The sequence below is a fragment of the Paralichthys olivaceus genome, chromosome 15, assembly GCF_024713975.1.
Source record: "Paralichthys olivaceus isolate ysfri-2021 chromosome 15, ASM2471397v2, whole genome shotgun sequence".
Classification (NCBI taxonomy): domain Eukaryota; kingdom Metazoa; phylum Chordata; class Actinopteri; order Pleuronectiformes; family Paralichthyidae; genus Paralichthys; species Paralichthys olivaceus.
The window spans coordinates 18,997,584-19,021,153 of record NC_091107.1 but is presented as its reverse complement, the minus strand read 5'-3'; the positions used below and the strand labels follow the sequence as shown (position 1 = coordinate 19,021,153).

General features: G+C 42.1%; 1 long non-coding RNA gene across 3 annotated transcripts in view; it reads right to left on the bottom strand.

The window, feature by feature from the left end:
- LOC109628358 (uncharacterized) overlaps positions 1-23,570 on the bottom strand; it is a 31,203-nt gene that overhangs the window by 6,114 nt on the left and 1,519 nt on the right. The window contains exons 2-5 of one of the 3 annotated variants that reach the window (XR_011238630.1): positions 23,064-23,138; positions 10,556-10,608; positions 7,999-8,106; positions 3,520-3,584 (exon numbers count right to left, since the gene is read on the bottom strand). This is a non-coding gene — a long non-coding RNA (uncharacterized lncRNA). The remainder of the gene's footprint in view (positions 1-3,519; positions 3,585-7,998; positions 8,107-10,555; positions 10,609-23,063; positions 23,139-23,570) is intronic. The other 2 variants (XR_002202648.2, XR_002202649.2) reach the window with 2 other exon arrangements.

The following is a 23,570-nucleotide window of genomic DNA, read 5'->3' as shown; positions in this document are numbered from 1 at the left end:
AAGACGGGCATTGACAAGTACAGAAGGAATCAGTGGTGCTGTCTCTCCCAGTCACTTTTAGTGCTGCATGGAGATTCTGAAATATGACATGATATGGCTTTATTATTTTCAAAGTAAGAGCAGGTAAAAATCCTTATGCAGAAAATATAAGGGAGCTGGAAGACAGATAATAAAAGCAATGCTGTGGTTGATTGCTGCTATGCTAATACTCATAAAAAATGTCTCCACCATGACATTTTCTACAAATGGGCATGATTTCCAGAGGATGAACCCTGACAGCTTTGGTAATCCCCAGACTTTACCTCTAGCCTCACTAGTGGATCAAAATGTTTACTTATCCAGATGTTTCTGATCAATTTGACCTAAAGTTATCCAAAATTCCCTGATATGAACCCAAATTACTTTGGTAATCCCCTCGTTTTTCTTCAATAAATAGCTTGATGTTGACATTGCGATGTCTGTGAAATGTTTCAACAACAACCATTGGATGGATTGCCTTGAAATTTGTTTCAAACATTTATGTTTACTTCTGGATGTATTCCTCAATTACCTCTGCCTAGGAGATTATGTTTTCAAACCTGTTTATTGAGCAAGATTACGCAAAAAATATGAAAAAGAGGGGAATGATTCTCTCCTTTAAAAATGCTAAATAGGGCGTTTTTGGATATTTTCACTGATTTCCCAGAGAAATTCATTAATCTTCAATTAAAAAATCTTACAAATTGAGGGGACTGATTTCTATAAAGCAGCTTTCAGACATGCACTGACCTCCAGAGATCCTTCGTGGGAAAACAGCTTATTATCTTGGCGTCTATGTGTGTGACCATAGACTGTACATAAAAAGCATGTATGACATTCTGTTTTTTTATTGCGCTTCATCATTACGTTAAACTCTCAGTTTGTCCCATTATTAGATTTTTGACTAAAACACTTCCTGAAGGACTCAGCTGTGCTTTGTGCTAATAAGCAAATGTTAGTGTGCTAATATGCTAAGCTATGATTGTGAACATGACAAACATTGCACCAAACCTCACTTCTAACAAATATCATTTGTAGCTCAAAGTAGCACTGTGCCTCAAGGAGCTCTTAGCATGGCTGCAGACAAGAACTGGATTTGTCCTCTTTGATTCACCTTTCTGACCTATGGCAGAAATATTCAACATTATGACCTCTACGTAAGACTGAACTTCAACCTGCTGCTTTCAGCTGTTGTTTTACATGTAGTTGTACATAGCAATAGCACAATGTGAGGAGGCAGCATTTTTTGGATAAAGAAAAATTAAGAATTGATTGTTGCTCAAAGGAGAACTCTAGTTGAAGTTTTTCTGCCTTGTGTGCGACTGAGGCCACTGCTGGGGCAGAAACTAATTTCTTGATGAATGTTGCAAAATGGTAAATCTGGAAGGAAGCCCAAGTTGTTTGAGTCAGAGGGATTACTACCAGATTTCTCATCAGATAGTGGTTAGGAATAATTTATCTTTGCTGACGTCTCTTAAAAGCCACTTCAAGTGGTGCCCACATATAAGTCTGGTACTATCATCGTAGCACCTCTGTGCTGTGAACAGGTAAATGAATACAGACTGAAAGCCCCTCTGGAAATAGAATCGCTGTTAAGCTTCCAAGTTCAATCCAGAGTTCTATAATTAGGCTCAGATATTAATGAGTGTTAGCTGTGTAGCTATGTGTAATCTTAGCTGTCAAACATGCTCCAGTTATTTCACTTCTGGAACAGTAGCTTCAATTTCACTGTCAGTGGAAAAAAAAAACTGAAGATCTGAGGCTGCGTTTAGTTAACAATGCTCCCAGTCATATTTCAGGTTCTTCGTCACTGTTTACATACAGAATATTTAACACTTGCACGTTTGATTAAAGCTCCATTAACTGGTTCGTCGGCTCAGTCTTCCCATGCAGGCAGCGTCTCCTGCCTTTTTCCTTATTCCTGTCAAACAGTCTCTCTTACACTGCCTCTCTGCCTGGATGTGCCTCTCCCTTTGTGTGTCAACCCTCTGTTCTGTACAGCTCGGAGGACACCAACAGAATGTCAGCAGAAGTGTGTTTAAGAGGATTTCTGCTGAAGGAGATGCACATTTAATGAAACTAAAAATAGAATGTAAATCTGAATATAAATCTGAAACTGCTTCTTTCAGCCTCACCCATTTGAGTCATCCCACACACCCTCTATCGAGCTTTTGTCCCACCCTATACCCCTCGATCACTCTGCACAGAAAATTAATTCCTGCACTTGCCAGTGTTTTAAGGCCTCTGCAGCCGTCAGACTCACAAAATGCTTGGGCATACGTCCGGGCGAAATTAGATTTGTAGTGCGACTTTATTTATTTATTTGCCTCTCAACATCTGATTAGTCTCTCATGGCCCCGGAGTTTCATGCTAGACTTAGCATTTCAATTCAGCACACATCTAGCTTTATCCTGGAGCCAAATAAGTGTCTGTCTCCGATGGGAGTTTCAGCCCACAAGAGCGCAACCACCTCAGCGAGTGGTGGAGGGGTGTGTGTGAGGAAGGGGGTGGGGAGAGGGATAAAGGCACTGCACGCTCACTCACAAAGATGAAAAATGACAATGAATGATCGCCGTGAGGGGGAACAAGATCTTCTTGGTACAGACGGCAACGCAATTACGACAGACAAAGTGGACAACACATTAACAGCCTTTCCCTCTGCGTTAGCCGCACACATCTGGAGTGGCTCTTCTCTTCTTCTTCCTCTACTGATCTCCACAGCACAGGCCCAGAAGTAACAGGAGCAGCACAACGACTGAGGTGGCTATTTGTTACAGGAAAACATCTTACCAGTACATCTTAATGACAGGTGACAAATGAGCCTCAAGTTCAACTGGGTTATTCCCTGTTCATAAATCAAGGCAAACTGCAGACTGAGGTGTATGTAAGAAGATTGGTTTACTCACTGCTCCAGAACAAACCTAAATGACACCAATGAAGCAAGCAATCTAGATCACAGATGTAGGCACGGGGAGGTAGAAATTCTGCCTGTAAGCACTTTGTCACGTCAACAGTAGCTCACCTTTTACAGCCTACAGAGTGCAGGCCCAAGTAAAACACGTTGTATTACCAGTGAAATGTTCTAATCACTGGATCCCTGCCACTGCAGGCTCAGACTGCTCTTCAAACTTCTAAAGTATGACCATGGGATTTTGAGGGAAAAATAAATGTGTTTTCAAGTGACTCAACGGGAATCCCTTCTGAATCACACAGGAATCTGTCCTTTTAATCACCGTGCCTAAATCGAGGGTTGTAGTTATGAACATCTGGAGCACATACCTCTCTAATACGCCAAGACTAAACAGCCTAAAAAACCCTAACTTGTGATTTAAGGCCTGATCATTTGGCCATCTATTCTCTCCAGATTTTTACTCTTTCCTTGTCCTCTTACTCCAGGCTGTGTTAGATGAGACGGATGCTTTTTGCTGGACTTTTCATTTGCCAGTGAGCTTGGCACAGGAATAATTACCTGTCTCTATGATCAAGTACCTGATTACTCACCAGAGACGCACAAGATGTCTGAAGAGCAAAACCCAGGCCTTGTGCTGATGGGGCTGCTGCAGTGCCTGCACACAGGAAACAGACACGCAAACACACACACAAGAGATTAACACATGTAGAATGCATGCATACAAACTCCATATAGATGGATGGATAGGTCGGTGTCTTGAAAATACATTACACACGTGTGCACAAGCGTGCATGCAGGGATCTTATTCTCCCTATGTTCTCCTGGCAGCTAAACAGCTGACAGAGTCAAGGACATTTTGATTGGTGGGCCATTGAAAACACAAGGAAATCATTAAGAACAATCCTGACGCACATAATGGCAAGAAAGCATCCCAGTGTGGGGCAAAATAATCCCCTTAAACTGCCTTGTTAGGATGAGAAATGTTTGCCGAAGAGAAATACATGAGGGGAGAATAAGCTGTAAAACTGAGGTGCTGGACGTTGCTGTGTGATATTCAGATATTATCCCTGCCGTCTGAATAAACACTTAAGTCAGTTATCGTTGTGTTGTGCAAGGCCCCTCCTGTAGTCCTCATGGTATACAGCTTGACCTCTAAATAGCACTTAGATATAAGCACAGCGGCCTCCTGATCTACTGAGCGATCCTCCCACAGACACACAAGCAGCGCGGGAGCGTGACGTCCCCTCCATCCACCGCGTGTCACATCTGATCCCACACATGGCACACAGAAGTAGCTCTCCTAATGGTTTGCTGTGAAGCAGCGTGTATGGAGCTTTTCCCTGAAGCCACTGAGGCAGAATATTTGTTCGTGCAGTGTCACATATTTGTGTTAGTGCTAAAAGATGGCAATATTTTAAGGCTTGAAGAATCACACTGTTGTATTTCATCCACCTCCTTAGTGGGTGGACAATAACAGGGTGCGGTCCAATGCCGGACTCAGAAATGGCCATTTACCAGTGGTGTGTGGTAACACATCAAACACTACTGCGCTTAAAAAAAAAGTAACACACAAACCGTGGAATAGATTTGGGGGTGGGTGAGACTGACCTTTTAATGCATTCATTCAGAGGTGTGTCCTATTTGCATAATTATGACAACACTTGAGGTATAGTGAGCACCATGCAGAAAGCTACTCCCTAGGTACTTTCAGGGCAACCCAGTCTAAATCCCAGTCTCCTTTTTCTTGGGCAAGAGACTGAACCAGAAACTGCCCCTGGTGGCTGTGCTGGTTGTGAGTGAGTGATGTGTGAGAGAGAAAGGACTGCACTGTATATTAATGTGTGTGAATAGGTGAATAGCAAAATCGTACTGTAAAGACCTTTGAATCGTCATCAAGGCGATCTCTATATGAATATAGATTATTTAAAACTCCATCCATGCATTCAGCATACCACTCATCCTTTGAGGGTGGCAGGGTTGGCTGGAGCCAATCCCAGCTGACATTGGGCAAGAGGCGGAGTACACCTGCACCCTGTATCGCAGGGCAACATACAGAGACAAACAACCATTCACATTCACGCCTACAGTCACAATATAAAGTCTCAAATTAACCTAAACCCAATGTGCATCTCTTTGGACTGTGGGAGGAAGCCAGAGTCACAGGAGTAAACCCAGACAGACAGAATAGAACATATAAACTCCAACCTGAGATTTGACCCAGGGAAAAAAAGGTAAAATAGTTTTTGGCTTAAATGAAAAACATAATGCACACACGTGGTATTTTGTAAACCTAGTCCCAGAATCTCTCTTTTTTAAACTGGACACACCAGTGGATACATGCTTAAGAAGACCACACTTCTGGCTCATATTTCTTGTCTTCTGACAACTCAGCTTCAAGTGGACCCAACACACACACACACACACACACACACACACACACACACACACACACACACACACACACACACACACACACACACAACACACAAACACAGCATCTAGTGGTAAATCAGTCACACGGTGTCTTTCAAAGCTGAAATAATATCACTACAAATTATATTTTTAAAAAAAGTACTATTAAAAATGTTCCTTCTCACACACATCACTCAGACATATTGCATCTTGCACAATTTGGTAAGTCACTCACACAGACAAACCTCTGCTCAGGGGCAATCAAAGCTATGAATAGCTGTGGTTAGTGCACACAGAGAGTGAAACCTTGAAGTCGGCTGCTTTCATGAGCCGCACACTCTGAGTGGCAGGAAAACACAAATACTACTCCACAGTCCTTTCTTCTCTTCTCGCAGACGCCACATTAACATAATGTAGTCTGCTTGGATTCCTTCGTCGCCACACAATTATTACTCCCCATTTAGTCTAGTATGTTAGTCAATAAATCCACGGCAGCGAGTGTCTCCTCGGCTCGTAGATATGCAGATGTTGTGATGCATATGTCATGTTTCTCTCTACGGCAGAAGCCATTAACCTTTTCCTGTCCCTGCATGTGTCAAAGCAAATAACAACAAAGCAGTGTGGCTCAGAAGAGAGGCACTGTGGCCATTCATGTTACAATACAGGACTACATCATAGAGACACTCATGGCCCACAGACAGTAGCAGCGCCCTGGCTATACTGTGAGCAATATGAAAACAGGGGAGTCAAAGCCCTTATCAAAATCACATCAAAGATCAGCAAGACGTCTGGAGTGAAGCCCTGAACCAACAGCTGCAGCCTTTGGGTGAGAGAAGCAGGTTCAGCACATGCAGGTTGCTGTTTCATTTCTGAAGCCCAGCTGGAAACTGATGGTTGGAAAAGTGAATGAATAATGTTCCTCACTCTCTCACTCAATATGTCAGAGGTGCACGAACGCAGGGCTCTAAATAATAGGACCACAGCAGAGCTACTTTAAATAACACCCCAAATGCTGCAGCACTGTCACAGACATATAACGAGCTTGATGATGATAATAATAATAATGATAATAACTTTATATACATAGCACTTATCTAAACAAGGTTACAAAGTGCTTGACACAATAGTCCATGGCAAAATGAAGAATTGATTGTAATCAAAGATATTCTGTTCAGTCCAATATAAGAGCCAAATCATAACATAACATAACAGGGTCAAGACCTATAGAGAAGTCTATAGAGAAACCCAACGGTTCCCAGTGTATGATGAGCATATACTGTATGTAACAATTTTCTATCATAAAGCAAATCAAATACACTGAATTATCTTTTCCTGTAGCCTAAAAGACACAACGCTATATATTCTACTTAACTCATTAAGTCATACTTCACAAAATGTTGCGTGTAAAAGATAGCTTTCTTAATTGGTAATAAAGAATTGATGACTTAACACACTGCAGACTTGATTTGGAAGCAGACCTGTTAACAAGAATACCTGGTTTGACGTATGAGTGCTGAAGACGCATATTAATTTAATATTACAATATGAAAATCTGTGTAATATGTCCTTCTCCTCTGAATCACATTAGGAAGGAATTTCTTCACAGACAGCACAGGCAGGAAGAATGAATACAGCGACCAATAACAATTTCAATGTGCGTAACAGCTAGTAAGTGTTGCATTAAGATAGACAGACTTGGAAAATACAAACCCTGTCTCAGTGGTGGGATGTAATCAAGTACATTTACTTAGTTACTCTACTTAAGTACATGTTTCATTTATCTGTGTACTTTAGTAGATTTATTGTGGTTACTTTTATTTTTTACTTCATTGCAACAAATATCAGAACTCAGTACTCCACTCTTTTACAAGTATTTCATTAAAGGTTCAGTGTGTAGAATTGAGGGACATCTAGTGGCAAAGTTGCATGTTGCAGCTGAATATGATATATAAAGTGTGTTTTGTTTTTGTTATGACTCATTACTAATCAATACCATATTATATAACATTATTCAATACAATCCCTAGAAAGTGATACTAAAACTCAATCTCACCCACATGTGTGATGCCTGACAGGATTTGGACCAGGAGTGATATGAGGTGGAAATCTCCGCACCAGACCTCTCCAATGTCCTACCCAGTTTATCTCGGCTCCTATAGGACTTGAATTTGAGAGCCATCTTATATAAAGAAATCCACGCTCCCCAGAGAGCAGTATGGCTGTCAAAAGCCTGCAGAGTGGGAGGTTACCATTACTGTTCACCACACAGTAATTACAGATCTTTCATTACTAAGCCTCCCTGTACTCTACCTTTCTTTAGAAAGCGTACATTTCCCGACAGCTCTTTTGATCACACAGCACAGACACATACGCAGAACAATTTCTGCATGTAGGATACTGCAATCATCTCAAATCTGACAGCGCTGCTTATTTCCAAATGTAAGCTGTTTTCTGCAGTTTTGAAAGTTGCATCTTAACCAACTTTCTTTTTTCCATCCCTTCACATACGCAGTCTCACTGTGAATGGGAGCGTGGGTCTAATAATCATCAGGGTAGGTGGCGTCATTGTAATGGTTGCTGGATCTGCGAACAGCATGAGTTATTGCAGTTCCACGGTGAAGGTGGTGATGCTTAATTATACTGAGACCCCTACACACCTTGGTGAGGGTGAGAGCTCTGCTGGCTGTTGCACAGCATGCCGCATGGCTTCTTGGGAGCTGTCCGCCTTCTTTGATTCCTGACGGTGAGTTTCCAGTGAGAACCTGCTGCCGCGAGAGAGGTAGAGATGTGGGGTCAGTAGAATAGAGGGGTGGTGGGATGAAGGAGACTGGAACAGAGAGAATGAGAGAGGTGCAGGTAGAGAGGGTGCACACAGGCAGTGATAACAAATAATTGAAAAAAGAGAAAAGAATAACCTGCTTGTACCTTGTGGCTCCCTAACCAGGGTGCTAATAGTGATCTAATTATCACAGATGTCTGCAGAGAGCTGGATATGAAGAAGCAAAAGGTTTTCCCTGACTCACAGGAATATCTCACCAAGCAGGTTGACCTTTTTTGGTTTCAGATTAAATAACTGTGTTGCCATGAAATGTGGCACAGACATCCATGGTTCCCTGAGGGCAGATTTGTAAGACCTCAGATCCCCTGATCTTTTCATCTAGCGCCACCGTCATCTGTTTACTTACTTTTCCCAACACAGTCCCATCAGCATCATGCAGTGTTTTTAGAGCTAATTAGCAAATATTAAACTAAGAGGGGTGTGTGTGTGAGTGTGTGAGTGTGGTGGGTGGATGAGGTCTGAAGGAGAAGACGGTTGAGGAGTGATTGCACAAGCCAGTGATACAGGCAGCTGCACAGGCAGATTCCCCCCCGGCACTGTTGGTTCTGCCTGATTATTTAACAGGAGCAACTGGAAGTGGTTGACATGGTTTCATGGGCTTTGTGCAGTGCACACTCCTCAATTATGGATGGGAAAAGTGACACTGTGACAGCTGTAGCTCTCAGGGGGTCGGAGAGAGAGAGAGAGAGAAGGAGAGAAGCAAAGTGAGAGACACGGAAAAAGAGAGAGAGAAGGAATATGCAAGGAGTAATTCTTTCCTCCTCGAGCGGGAAGATAGGAGACAGTCTTCAGCAAAGACGTGACATACACAAAGACACGTGCACACAAAAACACACACACACACACACACACACACACACACACACACACACATATACACACTCATTCTCCCTCTTCTTGTTAAATTAAATATGCCCTGAAAATGACGGGAGGGTGGGGGTAATGAGGAAATTATTCACAATCCTTGACATGCTTTAAATCAGATTATACTCTCCGCCTGCCTCACCGGGCCCAGTCTAAAGACAGTCCAATCCATTCCTAGCTTTAGGCACACCGCCTCCTACACACTCTCTCTCTCTCTCTCACACACACACACACACACACACATACACACAGAAAGGTACAGAGAAGCTCATCTGCATCCATCTCAGCCGGAGACAGGGGAGTGAGGAGAGGTGAATTATCTGCAGCTTTCTTTGTGGTTGGATGCAAAGTGGAAAGTAGGCTTGGACCTGCTGCCATCTTGGAGAATCATTACATCCGATCCTGGGGGGTGAGTCACTCTCGCTGCGAGGGGAGGGGACGCGCCAAAAGAGCAAGGTTCTCCCAACAGCAGGCTGTCTAATGAAATGCATATTAACCAGCTGAGAGGAAGGGAGGCAGGGACAATAAAGAGAGGGGATGAGGGAGATATCACTTGCTGCAGCCCACTCCCTGTTTTCACCAGCTCACATGCCATTACATCCCTCCACAGAGGATACAGAGGGCCCAACGTGGAGCGTTTAGGGCTCTCGTGCTTGGAGAGACATCTTTGCTGGTGCCCCCTGCAAATACTGTGCTGATGAGGTCTATGCATTTCACACGTCCTCATGAGGGGTTACAGCAGGTAGCAGGGAACATGTGGGGATGGTAGCATGTAGCATTACAGAGTGTCAGAAGATCTCCGCCTCTAGCTCCTGAAATAAATCAACTCATCATACACGTTATCCTCCCATTGAAATAAGAGGGAGCATTTCAGCAGTGACCTTGCAAGCAGCCTCAACATATATGATCCATGCTAATGTATGTAAATTTGAGACCAGTGATTGCATAAATTAGAGCTTAAGATGTGTGTCCAGAGATGTAAGCGTGTGTGTGTGTGTGTGTTTATGCTTGTGTTTGATGTGCTGGGAGCCCACAGCATCCTGGGTTAAAGCACACAGCTGGAGGTGCTGGATGGGCCAGGTCTCAGAGGCAACAACAATCATCTTACATAAACAGCCAGGCGAGAGAAGTCACACACACACACACATGCACACGCACACACACACACACACACGCACACACACGCACGCACGCACACATGCACAGGTGCAAAGATAAATGCAAGAGCAAGTTCACAGAAACACATGCACACTCACCTAATTTGCTCTTTTTTTGCTGTGTGGGCTCATTTGCAAACACACACAACCTCTACCTATTTCTACGCACTGCTGCTGCACAGTGTAGCTGCATTCTTTCACAGGACCAGTTAAGCCACATGGAAGCACTATCCCCTTTCTTCAATTACTGGGATGCGCTTCAAATCTGTTTTAGTTAGTGTGATTCATCTTACAATGTAAATGCACTAAGTAGCATCTGTAACAGAGGTAAGCTTGACTAAGAGGAACACTTACAATACTGTTATCCAGTGTTTTCCAGGGCCAGGAGCTTCAGTCTGAGTTTATCCCTGAGGAGCGACAGAGAAGAGATGGGGTAAGCTGTTATCTCGGAGATATCTACTAACACAGCTGAGGCCAAAAGCAGTAACAATTGTGAAAGAGACAAAAAAATGATATAGACAGAGAGGGATTGAAGCCCAGGGATGAATGGATGAAATACAATCAGTGTAGAAAAGAAAGTGATACAGGGAGATGTTGGAAATGTGTTTTTAGTGTGCACAGTTAAGACTTCCCAGATGATGAATGGCTGCCGGTGGATGTCCTGAAATAACCGGAGAAAATCAAGGACTGCAGAAAAAAAAAAAAAAGATGCTGATGACTGAAAAAAAGGAGAGGTTCAAAAACCGTGTCGACACAGGATACTCACTCTGGAAGGTATTTGAGAAAATGCACAGATATTAAACAGTACACACAGCATGTGTTTTATATTTGTCGGCAAAGAGATTCAGAGGTCCGATTTAAATTTTTGTGGCCCTTGTCCTCCAAGCGATATATGTAACTATCATGTGCAGGGCAACCTTCCAATAAAGCACATGGTACAGTGATACTTGATTTTGAACACAAAAAAGTTGACTTTCAAATCATTTCATATTTATATTAAATTCCACTGAACCTGCAATTTCTAAAAGTCTGACACTTATAATTGCATAGTTAAAGTTTTGAGATGTTTTAAACAAATCTATCTAAACTCTAAACATCTCACTGATCCTATCGTGGGCCGGTCATTACAAGTCCTGTGCAGCCAAACCCACAAAGCTTAGTGTTGAAGTTTCCAAAGTGTCAGAGACAAGTACATACAGTAGGTTTGGTTCTTTTGTCTGATGACTCTGCAGAAAGTTTTTAAAATCATGCAAACATGTATTGTATATGTATAATGTTTATAATTTGCATGAAACTGGACATCTGTTTCTGTATAATGAATATTCTATATTTTAATTTCATTAACAGTGCCAACTATATCTGAAGTGATATTGGGAAACACAACTCAAACTGATTTTTAAACTTTGTTTGAAAACTTATTCTTGCATTATTTTACTTTCAGCTCCTGGACTTGGGCTCCTTTCAGCTCCTGGGCAAACTCTTTCACAAAGACTTCAGAGCTCATCTGAGAGCCTGCAGCTGCCTGTGTCTGTACCTCTGCTGCCGACAGGATTTTCAGAATAAAAGACCTCTATACCTCTACAATCAATTGTTCAAAATATTGACGTTATAAATATTGTGTTGTTTTAATGACCCATATCCAGTTAGAGCTCTGCTCTTGATCCAAGCAGGGAAAGGGGGAAGGGGGATTCAATTAATCCATCTCACAAGTACACCACACCTTCAGGCAATTTATTGTCACTTTATGTCTTTGGATTGTGGGAGGAAGCTGGTGTACCCTGAGAAAACTCATGCAGACACCCAGAGAACAATCGTATTCAGAACCTACTTGCTGTGAGGTGACAGTGCTAACCACTGCATTACTTTGGAGGGTGGGGGGGGGGGGTTGTAAATTTTTCTCCAATTCTTATCTGTTAGGCTGAAGTTTGCAGAAACTTGTAAATAAATGATGTGCATGTCTTTATGATGGAAGGTGGCAGCCATGAAAGTTTGAATATTTCACTCAGTGCAAACATCCTGAAGCTTCAACGAGGAGCTGTGACAATACAGAAGTATACTGTACATGTATGTGTGTGACTGTGGAGAATAGAGTTAATATATTCCTTCACTTGGCTGCTTTGGGACAGAAACTGCATGTGAAGGAGGTTTATAACAGTGGTGGTGTGGTGGTATGGAAATGGTTTTCTTGTCACACTTAATATCCATCAATCATGGTTTGAAGGCCACAGTCTCTATCTGAGGTTTGACCTTAAAGGTCCAGTGTGTAAGATTTAGGTGAAAGGATCTATTGGCAGAAATGTAATGTAGAATAATCCTCATGATGTTTTCACTCGTTCGTTTCGTCTAAATTGTATGAATTGTAGTTTTCTTTAGCCCAGAAAAGACCCTTTATATTCAAATACTTTATATTTACATGGAGGGGGTCCTCTCTATGTGTTTTTACAGTAGCCCAGACTGTACAAACTAAACACCTTTTGAGTTTTTATGACAATTAAAGGCTACCACAGGTTCTTTTTCATGTTTGGAAGGGGAGGGTGAGGTGAGGGGTGTTCAGCTTCAACATGCAACTTCAACACTAGATAAGATAAGATATCACAAAATTCTACACACTGAACCTTAAAGCTTTATCAACAGATTCTGTATGTGAATATTTAGAATCTGTAGGTGATTTTGAGTTTGATCAATCACGTTTCAGTCCGTGTAAAGAGTAAAAGAGAAATGTTTAACTCAAATGATCAAAAATAAATAAAATAATAATAATCGTGCTGTAACCAGTAAGTGAACAAAACACAGAGTAGCCCCACATATTGTCTGTTGACCCCACAGGCTCCTGCATTGTCAGATGATAGCTGATGGGCTCCAAGATTGGGGTTAACAGCGGGAAATGTTGCTGACCAAGTGTATCTTAGAGCATGATTATGCATTAAGTCACTGGGATCTGAAGCGTTTGAGTAAAGCCACAATGTCATCTCCAACCAGTTTCATGAACAACTCGACTTAGAGCTTACAGGCTGGAAATTCGGCCTCTCTCATTCCTAACATCAGTTATAAACCTGTGAGAGTGGTGTGCAGTTATATGCTCTGTAAAGGAGCAGGATCATACTTGAGAGCTGACACAACTTCCTGAATCATAAAGAATTGTATGTATTTAAAATGGAGGGTTGAAATCACAAGGCTTTAAGCAATAAAGGAATAAAGACCTTTAAAGTGAAGCAGAAAAAATATCCTCATTAAATCTCAACATTCCTAAAATGTTAGAGTAATATTTTTATTTACTCTGATGTATGTTTAACTTTAATTTAACAAAAACAGCCAACCTATAAAAAATAATGCTGCCACCGTGTCATGTTGCATTACATTATCTGTACAGAAATAAGTAATAGATTTTAACATCCCGAAGCACACAGGTCCTGTAGGTTCAGCTGAAATACACCAGGGTGTAACTTCTTTCTCTCTTTCTTTCTTTCTTTCTTTCTTTCTCTCTGGCTTTCTTTCTTTCTTTTAGCACAGTACTAATGTCCATCTGTTCACGTCTGCAGCATTGCTAAGCAGCAGAGAATAAAAATGCTTCATGGTTTTGTTTTCTTCTGGAAACAATAAGTAATATTTATGGTGATTAAGAAGAAAATATGGGGATGGAAACAGCAGGGGCGCTCCACTAAAAGCTCTTCAGCTCTTTCTTTAATGACAGTTTTATTCTGTACTGCACAGAAAACTCCTGCGGTGGCTACTGTAATTAGCTTTTGGCAATCAGCACAGGATTATCTGTTTAATGACTGAGAAAAACAAATGGAATCAATCGTACTGGTAGAGGAGCTTCAGAGCGATCAAACTCACAACATCATTAAAGAAAGCTGCTTTACACTTCAAATTAGCATGGAACACCTCCACCTCCAGGATAATTAAAATAAGGAAGAGGTTAAAGGCCGACTGGAGATCTGTGAACAAATAATCCTACATGCTTATTAATGAGGCATAAACAATTATCCAAACTTCAATATGGCTCCTGCATAACAAGATGAGCCATTCACGCTTGACAAGTCCACTTGCTCTCAACTAATAAGAGCATTCATATTCAATGAAGGACTCAACTGAAGGTTAAAGAGGCGTGGTGTGTTTCAGTCCTTGAACCTGATGAAATTGGATGTGAGACCAAGTGCCCTGCTGTCTGGGGTTCGATGATTAAAAACACAAGAAGGTGGGTTAAACTCTGGAATCACTTATTATATATTGGGAGTCCTGGTTTTGGGAGTAACCTACAAACTGGAGCAGCCTTGTGTAGCACCTTTACCCGTATTCCACCGAGGCATTTCCAGAGCCAGTGCATAATCTCGATCCAGTTCTTTGTGTTTCGACAGCCAGAATAACTAGTTCCAGAGTGGCACAGCTCTTTGCTGGTCTGGAAGAATGAACCGCCTACGTTAGAGGCTATCGTGACTTTGTGGTGACAATCATTTTGAAAAATCCGACCATGCAAACAGAATAGTCTGCAGCAAAGTAATGAATGCGAAAAACGTAGCAGCAGTGGTCTGGAGAGGAGACAAACTGTCACCTTGCCGTGTGGTCATTGGCTGAGATCCAAGGCATATTAGATGGAGCTTCGAAAACAAACCCTGTACTTAACCAAATACAGCGAACAACTAAACCACACTTGAAAACTGCTGCTGTAGTCCTCCATTGTTTATGTTGTGCTTAGATGGCGCAAGTGTGGCTCTCAGGCATCACTCGCCCATGGAAAAGCAAACTGGTTCTTAAAAGGTTCCCAAGGTGAACCAGCTCTGAACCAGCACTTAGACCTGGTTCACTGTGGTGGAAAAAGGCGTATGTGTCAAAAAATATGATCTTCATGATCACAGCCTGGTAGTAAAGTGCACGCCTATAGCGTAATAAAGCCAGCATCTTAGCTGCATGTGACAGGTGAGTACTAAGTGCACCGAGGTATGATGATTTAAACAAAGGTGGAGGATGGTGCGTGCACCCTCAGGACCTTGAGATAGATGGGACAAGAGACAGAGTGTGATAGTGAGAGACAGAGTTAGTGCCTGGTTATATACAGAGAGTATATCAGAGAGAGAGCGAGCAGAGCCTCATTTGCATTCTCTACAGACTGACAGCGGCAGCACACAGCGAACCAGGCCCACCACCACCACCACCACGCCCCAAGGGAGCTCCTGCTGCTGCTCTCGCACCAGAGAGAGGAGAAGCCCCGGCCTCCTCTGCTGATGAGCGAGCACGATTTTATTAAACAAAAACAGAGATAGGGAGACAAATGAGAGGTTGGGGGAGAGGGTGTCCGGGGGTGTATTTTGTTTTTCATTATGCTGAGGACGTGAACTCCTTTGGTCGTGTACCATCTGGATGTCGGTGCACAGTTTTCACACTTGTGTTATTGCTGGTGGCTCTAATTTCATCCCCCGGTCGCCACATGCACTCAGACATGAGCGCTATACATAGTGCAATCCACACAACAGGTGCAGTATCCTTATATCATCAATATGATGACTATCAATATGACCGTACAGCGTCACATATTATCAATACAAACAGAGTATATGTGTCTCCAAGGGAGAAACGAACCAAGAATGTATTAACATCGTTCTCCCAATTTGCTCTTTCTAGTATCTCAACGAGAGGGATCTCACAATCTCTCTCTGAGCATGGATTGATAGATTTAAGAACAACTGCTGTCCTACACAATAATAAATCAAATAAATGATAATAGGGATAAGGTGCTGACACATGTTGCTGTGGCAGTGATGGATAAGATCTTTGTCTCAATGACAAGAACCAGTATTACAATGTAAACAATAATCCCATGAAAGTATAAACCATGCATTTGAATGAAAACAAGTATTAACTCATTTAATTCAAATATAACAGTCAATGTTCTGCAGAAAATGTAACTGTGAACTAAAATAACTCTACATTTTGATTGTGTGCATTGATGCAACAGCATTATTTTACAGACTGAGTTGGAGCTAAAAAAAAAACAAATGTTCTGCATCACAGAGAATTGATTTCCACCTTTTGCTTTTTACTGAAATATTAAATATCTAATTTGTAATAACTCACAGACAATAGACATTGTATGTAAATTCTAACCTGAACTATAGCTGTCATGTACAGGGAATGTTCTCTCTGAAATGTACCAATGTATAAATATAAAGTGGGGTAAAATGAAAAGCACACAACACAAAACTGTCCTGAGTCAATGTTCTTTCATCTGTTCCACCTCTGCCCTGTGGTGGATTTGTATCCATGACACTGTGCCTCAGCCAAATAAACCATCACAACACACCTACTTCTCCCTCGAATACACACAGACATGTTCCAGATCTTTGGCTCGCTCGTCAAATTCCTAGATTCAATAAGTTATGTGGAATTTTAACAAACACACACACACAGAGTCCTGATTTACTCAAACACTTCAGACCTCAGTCTATCAAAGCTCAGTTCACAAAGTCAAACTCTGGGATTCGTGGCAATAGGGTGGGAAAAAAAAATCTGGCTACTTCACTTGGACAGGAAGGAATTAAACCGGGTCCTGGCTCTGATTCACTGTGGGTAGAGGTGACAGTGGACGCCAAGCACAGTCGTGGATCCTCCCTTTCCTGCAGGCTCCTGCTGGGCCACACAGCATCCATCCACTGCAGTAATTAAACACAGCCCACCAGTACACATATTCACACACACATACACACAAGCACTAATTGCAGGCAGGAGGCATCCTAATCATTACAGGCCAAATTAAAGCAATCAATTGAAACTAGAGACCAGCAGAGAGGGATTAATTCATGGGGGCTTGATCTGCTCTATAAAGACCGCACAGGCTACGTCAGCTACAGTACAGAACCAGACACAACCAGGCCTACTGACCACAATCACAGCAGGACTCCTGTATAAAGGGATGAAAATACATTTCACGTAACTCGTGCCATGGGAGACCTTTTTACAATGTAGAATTATGTTCTTATGCGCCAACAAAAAAAATCTCTTGGCTGACACAAGTGGCTACATTGCTGCACACATCTGCAAGGCATTTACTAGTCCAGTGCCTCCCTGACTCTCTTCCTCTCTTTTCTAGCTTTCTCCAACATCAACACACACACACACACACACACACACACACACACACACACACACACACACACACACACACACACACACACACAGGGGATCAAAGTGTGGCAGGTAGGAAAATGCTCTCTGCTTGTCTCTCTGTTTAGTGCCGGTCGCCGGAGAAAATGAACACATCTGCCAAAACCAGGCCCTGAGAGTGTGAGCGTATCCAATTCCAACATTCCCTATGTTTTTACAAACACATCGTGCTCATGTCACTAGGGAGCCCCCTCCACTCCTCCCTCCACCTCTCTCCTCCCCACCAGCCAGGCCAACTGTTGCTCCATCTCTGGGGCAGATTAGGGGAAGTGCTGGCTCCTGAAGAATGCAGGCCTGCTGCTGCCGCCGCCACTCTCAGCTGAGGATTTTATTAGGACTGGCGTGGCGGCCCGGGCTTTTGGCCCCGGGCTAGCAGGGGGAGAGAGAGGCGGAAAGAGCTGTGTGAGAGGAGGACCTCTGCTGAGATGTAGCACGCCATCAATTGAAAACATCATGGTGCCTCTTAAAAGAAGGCAGCTTTTTAAGCCTGTGCTGGAGTTCACTTTGCTGCTTCAATTTAGAGCAGCCATTTCCTGTTATGGTTGAGGGGACAATAAACTAACATTTCTCAAAGGAGACAGACAGACACACATAAATAACACACAGGTTGTATCTGCAGGCTTCTGTAATTATATTATTCAAGTCATTTCTTATAAGTCCAGTAGCCTATACATGCACAACAGTAGAGAAGTGACAACCATTAACTGAACTATAGATAATATCCCTAAATAGAATTTGTTTTATGGAGGAGGCAGATCTTTTAAATTTTGCTGTCACTGTTTAAATGTTTGAAACATAATGAAGGACAAACCCTCAGTGAGGCACATGAGAGGGGATACAAACCCTACAGCTACTTTTTCAATGATGACGAGGGGGACACCTCTGTTATTCCCAGGATAGTGGGATCTGGACCTCCATGCCCCCCCCCCGCCGGGAAATCTGCCCCTGGTTACTGGGCTTCATGTTTTGCATTAGTAAAACATGACCTTCAGTAGCAGTACAACACAAATACACGTTTTATGCACAAAAACAACCAATTAACAGACACAGTTTTAAAGGTAACATGTTTCTAAGTAAATCCTCGACTGCGTCTCAGGTCATTTGACGACATGAAACAAATGTACCTGACAGGAGCTGTGACCACATTTAAATGGACACCGTGTTACACCCAGTCTGAGCTGCAACAACAAAACAATTACGCCACAAACACAAACAAGATGTGAGCAGCGATGTGGATCCACGGTGAATAACCAGGAGCCTCCACGACTAATGCAGTGGCCCAGATCTGGGCCACACGCATCCATCAGATTGACAATCGACTGGTCGTGGTGTGGCTGAAAAGGATGCTCCTCTTTTTTCGGCGGCTGGGAAGAATCTCATCTATTAAGATGAATGGGAGGAAAAGAAGGACGACAGTGTAGTCGTGCCAGTGGCTTTGTGACAAACTGATGCTTGAGGCTTGCAGAGATGTGTGATGTGGGGGTGGGGGCATGTTTTGAATAAGCAGAGGCACACAGAGGTCACCGTGAGACGATTCCTTTCACCTTGGTGACCACCGGTTTGCTGTAGGGATGCGCAAAGAGAACAGCACAACAGTAATCTTCACTTCCCTCTAATACTATGGATTTTCACTCTTCAGCTATTCAACTAGTAAATGTTAATGATTTGTGATGGCTGAGGCTAATAACAGTCAATCATACGAATAAACATCCGTGTTTGCCGCCCACATGAACAATACATCAGTGTGAGCCCACGTTACTGTCTGGCTGTTGTTGAATTTCAAATTAGCCTCCTAAAATGACATTGATTATTCCCATTCATCATTTTGTAGCAGCTGTAATGTGGTATTACTGTGCCACACACATCTGAGGACAGGCGACACAGCCTCTCATCACTTATCATACAACGCCACCTGCTGGATGTTGAGAGAACAGTGAGCCACAAGAAGCTGAGAGGAAAATCTGTCCTTCTGTGTCTTTGATGCTCTGCAGTCCAGTGTTTATGATGCATGCATTATTAAGTGGGAGGTCTGAGGTAATATTTGATGCTGCTGCACACAGTACACTGTCTTTTATGTCTGTGTGCAATGCTATTAGAGTCACTTTAACAGTTCTGTCAGTTAAGGCCTTAACATATGCTGCTGAACACCTGCTGCTGTAATTCTGGGGACATTTTTGCAGAAATAGATGAAGTGTGCTGTGTTCAGTGATGCCAAATAAAGATAAATAAATTGTAAATGAGTTGAAAGGGACAAGATGAAGGACAAGATGTTAGTAAAGAACCATCTCTGGACTATAGGAAGATTTCCTTCCATCATTTTCTCCCTGGTTGAGTCCTGAAAACTCATAAGATCTGTTTCCACTCCATTTTCTTTAACAACTTTTCGACAAATTGGAAGAATGGAATGAGTGAACAATAATCAAATGAGTAGAACAACACTCAGTCTAATGCCAATCAGGCCCCCACATTCAATCAAGCTGCACTGAATTTTATGCATTTACAGACATCAGTTCCCTAAATAGGTCAAACCTTTAAAAATCAAGATTCAATAATTATTCTCTGGGATATTTCTCAAACCGTCAAAGAAAGTGAAAAGACTTCTTGGATCTGTCCCCAACATTTATTGGGTTCTTTCCTGACTCATATCACATCCATTCACCAAGCGTCATGGAATTCAACCTGGTTGTTTTTGTGTAATCTTGTTGACAATCATACCAACCAAGGACAGACAGGGGTGAAAACATATTTTTACTACTGGCTAATATATGGAACTGCACCTGGTGGTTTATTTTACACACATGGGAATTTTGGAAAAATGAAAAGCAGTGACAATCAAACAGACACATTTGTACAGTATCATGCCTGGACCTATGATTCAGCTGTAATCAGATGAGCAGAGCTATGGTTAGAGAAACTTACTGTCAGTTAATCCTCTATATAAGCTACGTTCCCTGCAGTGGACCATAATAACCAAAGTGCCTCCTCATATTCAGTGTCAGCAAACTTGAGGTGTCAAATGTGATCTAAAGGGCCATCCTCCTCTTCAACACTGACCTGCTGGATGCCATGCAAGTGAAAGATAATCAGTATTAGAAATCTAATGATGGTATAATAATATAATGAAAACATATGGTCTTTAACCTAGGGTAGAGTGGTCGTCCTCCAACCCGAAGATCGGCAGTTTGATTCCCAGTCTTCCCCACCTGCCTGGGGAATTGCCCGTCATAGAACAAAAAAACTGCTGCTAATAGATGCACTGTATGAATGTGTGTGTGTGTGTGTGTGTGTGTGTGTGTGTGTGAATGGAAAACTGTACTATAAAGAACTTTGACATTAACAAATTATAATGAAAAAGTGAAGAGGCCCTTAAAAACAATGTATTACTCTGATGTAACCACATGCATGGACAGACACACACACACACACACAAAACCAGAGATAGTGTTGGAGTTGAGTCTTTGGCAGCTCCAGTAAGACATCAGAGGAAGCAGCAGCTGGCACCGTGTACAGAGAAAGGAAGGGGAGAGATGACAGGGGATATACAGAGCATGTCAGAAGCGATGTCAGGTCACCGCTCTCCTCATCTGCTCACTGGCGAACTCCATTCATCTTGGCAGATAGCAATTTATTTGTCAAGTTAACCTCCCTCCGCAGACCTTGCTCCGGTATCCTGACTGGGGCAGTACAACTCTACTGACAATTCTACAGAGCAATAACACAATTACAGGGTACAGGCTGGAGCTGGGGAACAGCTCTGACAGCAGTAGTACATTAACCGCCTTTCACCACAATCACTGACTTCATTCTCATACAATGTCGAGGCAACGCCAAGAAACACGGGAGAAAACAAACCTCTTTAGCAGAAACAGGTCAAACTGCTGTTAAAAACCTGCAGAAACAACTGAGCCTGTTCTGTGAAAATGGATTGTAATATTATATTTGCACTGATATAAAATCTAAATATACAATGTGAGGCGTGGTGTAAATTCCCAAATTATATTCTTAAAATCAATTTGTAGAGAATGACACAAATACTGTAGATAAAGACTGAGGTTTTTATTAAATCTAATGTCCCAGTTACAGTGATAGAAAGTGACTACAAACATTAACTCAAATACACAAGCACAATTTTAGTTTTTACTTGGTTATATACATTTACTACTTTATAATCTGTCAGAAGGAAACCATTATTATTACTTATTTAAGATTTTAAGTACAATAACTTATGATAAGCTTATTCAATACAAGGCATAGTGATAATTCATATCTTGTCCTATATTCTAAAAGAGCAAGCCTGGAAAGGACAAAATTGAACCTGGCACTAGAGGAGTGGTACTCAATTTTTTTTCTGGCATGTCTGCCTTCAGAAGCCACGAACCCCACAATTTTTTAAAATCTAAAACAGCAAAAGCAATTAGTAAAATATCCAAATTGAGTAATATTAGGAAAACTGTCAGCACAGGAGTATCAACCTTTTATTTCCTACACATCATATTAATGCAACTTGGTGTCACTATACTTTCTCTTGTCCTCCATGCCCCCCATGGAGTGGTCGTGTCTGACCACTGCCCGATCAGAGAAATGCTTCATGGAACAGCTTGGATACATTAGTAACACAGCAGAGTTCTCTGAAGTACAGATCTGCAAAATGATCATGAATATATGGAACCATTTGGTTCTTGATGATGTAAGGAAAACTTGTTCCCATGCTGTCTTAACTTTTATAGTTGCCTTTGTTACCTCTGGTGAAACCTCAGTGGAGGAAATGAAGGGACTATAATTCATCAAAAGCAGTCTCACGGAGGAGTTGATGGGAAGTTCAATCACAGTTCCTGCTTTGATTCTCTCTGTTTATTAGCTGTGGGAGATGATATCAGCTGCCTGGAGCTGCAGGTGAGTTTGAGCAGGCACGGCTGCTGGATGGAAAAACAGATGGCCGGTCAGGTCCGCAGAAGCACGAGGCCACAGAGGAAGACTGACTGACTGGAGGATGAGAATTTCATATTCCCTCAACTCCAGTCTATCTATGGAATCAGACCAACTTATCATACATCTTAAAGTTGAGTTAATTCAGAGAACTCAGTGGAAGATACAGTTCATATATTAGCTTTGATTAACTGTCTGCATTATGTTAACGTTGGTTACTGTTTGATCAGTTGAAATGTTTCAAAGAATCTAAAAGTCTGTATTTATATGGAGCTTTTGTCTCCATCTCTTAAAGTGCTTTACAGTACAGTTTTGACACGCACACACACGCGAACCAATTTAGGGTTTAGAAAGGTTACTAAAGTTTGCATCTAAAGAAAGTGAAAGTTTGACAAGTTCACATTAAAGGTAATATATTAGAGTCGAATGTAAAATGATTTTATAAGTGAGACTTCTGCAACTCGTGAAACACATTTTCCCAGTCAAGAATTAATTCCAACACCACTTGAATGCGAAATAAGAGCGTCACCAACCAACCAATCCCAGGATGTGTTCAGAGCCACTCATTCAGGACAAGATCCCTCTTTGAGCAGTTTGTCCTGGGTGAGGACGACAGACATTTCATTTTAGATCTGAGAGCAAGTGAAATGCTCAGGTTTATAAAGAAAGACCATGGACAGAGGAGCAGGGTTCAAGGATAATGTTTAGCCACATGCAGCAACAAAAGTGCCAGTTGTTCTGAAATCCAGAGAAGTGGTGTTGGACTTGGATCACAAACCTTGATCTTAAAGACACTTGAGGATGTGCCACACTTGATGCTCCCTCCTCAGACAGTTCAACACCAGACACTCACCTGTAAGAGACAGAGCATCATTAAGCAACACAGGCCCGAGCAGTACTGAACATGCATTCAGATACATGCAGACAGAACCACCTGGGGTTAAACTGAGATTTGTGATGGGGTGGATTCTGTGGTTTCAGGGTTTCTGTTGGTGACGGCGTGCTGGGTCCATTAAACTGAAATTAAACGAGCCCTTATTCCTATGAAAGCCAAGGCAAAGACTGTTAACTTTTTCCCTTTCATGGATTAATGATCCATTTTCCTCCTGACCTTAACATCCACCTGTAACCAAGGCAACATGGTGCGCCCCAGTGAGCGTTGGACAATGCCACCTCTGGGTTAGGATCCACAGGAAGATTTATTTAGACAAAGACAAAATACTAGAAATAAAACATAGGGAGATGGATTCTGACTTCACGTGGGCAATTATATACACAAAATGTA